The sequence below is a fragment of the Propithecus coquereli genome, unplaced genomic scaffold (genome assembly GCF_000956105.1).
Source record: "Propithecus coquereli isolate 6110/MARCELLA unplaced genomic scaffold, Pcoq_1.0 Scaffold64, whole genome shotgun sequence".
NCBI lineage: Eukaryota > Metazoa > Chordata > Mammalia > Primates > Indriidae > Propithecus > Propithecus coquereli.
Window position 1 is genome coordinate 851757 of NW_012152396.1, and position 2165 is coordinate 853921.

A 2165-nucleotide genomic window follows, 5' to 3' on the forward strand; every position below is an offset into this window, starting at 1 on the left:
CATGTTGGAGACATAAGCCAGGTTGGGGAGTGACTAGGATTTTGAGCAGTAAAGTTGGCAAATCTACAGTCCCTTTTCATAGAGCTTCACTATGAAGGAAAGAGATGAGAAGAATGTGATAAGAACGAGAGTAGGGGAGGTTGAAAGTGAACATTTCTTAAGCCAGGGAATAATATAAAAAGATAGATTTTTTTGAAAAGATCTCTGTAACCTCTCTGCATTTGACAGGGGGAGGGGGGGAGTGTAGAATGAAGATAGTAAAATTAAGAGGTTGCTACAATAATTCGGGTAAAAACAAATGACTTAGTGTAGAGTAGAAGCAAGAGAGATGATGAGTGGTTGAATTTAGAATTTGGGAAGCAGGGAGCAAAGCTGATAGGACTGGGCGGGAAAGGTGAGTTGAACGTAAGTGATGGTTGTTTTCTGGAAAAAAAAAAAAAACAATCGCTTAAGTGGCAGATACGGCAGTGGCAGGAAGTAAAAGGAAAAAGTGACAGAGACAAGTCCCTGAGGAAACACTTGCAAATGAGAAAGAAATATCTAGATATCAATGACTTTATGGTTGTGTGGGCAATAAATCAAGGAAGTTCATTTCTAATTGCCTGCGATATATTGATGAAGTAGGAGGAAAGCCATGTTGGTGGAGCTGGATGAGGGCTCAGGACAGGTAGAAAACTTTGATAAAATTGGCATCAACTTGGAAAATGGCAGGTCTCTAGGGAAGGAGGTAGAGCTAATCTAAGACACTCAAAAGGATTTCAGGCAGCGCTGGAAGGACCCTACATTCGGGATGGGATAGTGCTTGTGACATCCTCCACTACTGTCAAGAACCTGGAATCAGAAATCGAGGAGACAGGCTGGTTTAGGCCAATACTCAAGTTTGGAGTTAGCAAGGGCAATGGACCAGTCAAACAAATAGGTAAAGAACTGAGGACCACACAAGTAAATGTAGCTGTGTGTCCTATCTAAACCGTCTACTCCAAGGAGCCTGCACTTTTTATCATCATTGGAGTAGCATTTGGTCTTTCTTACACCAGAGAATTTACATATTTTCCCTCTGTTTGGCATGGCCCTCTGCTCAAGTTCTCATAAGGCTGAAAAGATGTTGCCAGGGCTGTACTTTTTTTTTTCCTCAGCTCAGGTCTTCTTTTAAGCTTGTATTTTAGTTGTTGGCAGAATTCAGTCCTTTGGTGGTAGGACTGGGGTCCCTACTTTCTTGCTCGTTGTGACCCAGGGGCCACACTCAGCTCCTACAGCCCATTTACCATGACTGCCATGTGGTCCTCTGCACAACATGGCTCCTTGAGTAGAAGCCAATAGAAGAGCATTTGTTGCAGCTTCAAATCTCGTGATGTCTTCTGTCTCTGACACTGTAGAACCTGTTTGATGAGGTCAGGCCAGCATATGCCAGCAGGGAGCAGAAATCTCGAGACCATCTTAGAATTCTGCCTACCTTAGAGGAAGTATCGCACCCTTATCTTTGACTTTGAAATGCATGATTTAAAATTGTTTACTTCTTTTTTCCCACAGCCTGGTGAGAGTCAGTTTGGCCCTAGGGGACCATACCCACCTGGACGACTGCCTCCTCCTCCACCGCCTTATCGTTTTGGCCTAGGACTTGTTGTGCCTCCTCCTGCGTATGGTCCAGGGAGAAATGCACCACCCGCTAATGGCCCAGGGATAGTTCCTCCCCCTCCTCTTTTCCCTTAGGCCCTATGCACCTGGACCTCCAGCTTCCCCTATATACCCTCCAGTTCACCTTGCCTCCCCTCCTTCTGCATCCCAAATACAAACAACCACAACAACAGGTGCCATGCCCACCACAACTGACACCACTACCACTGTAACTACAGCCTACTCCCTAATATACAAATTCCAACACTGCTCCTCAGAGTCTTTCGGATAAATTCTTTCCCATTTTTGGAAAAGAATAAGATATTCCAAAATCTCTGAGCTTTGGGAAGAAATAATCTTAGAAAGAAATTGTGACACAACCCCTACAAACATGTTACCAATGAGATGAAATAAAGAATTGAGCAACAATATGAAGTCTCCACTGTGGTTACCAGAGCCCCGTCTGCCCTCAGTTAAGTCACCCACATGAATATTAGTGCTGCCAGAAGCCTGGCCTTGTCCCATGAGGCCAAAGAGGTAATTAGGGGAAA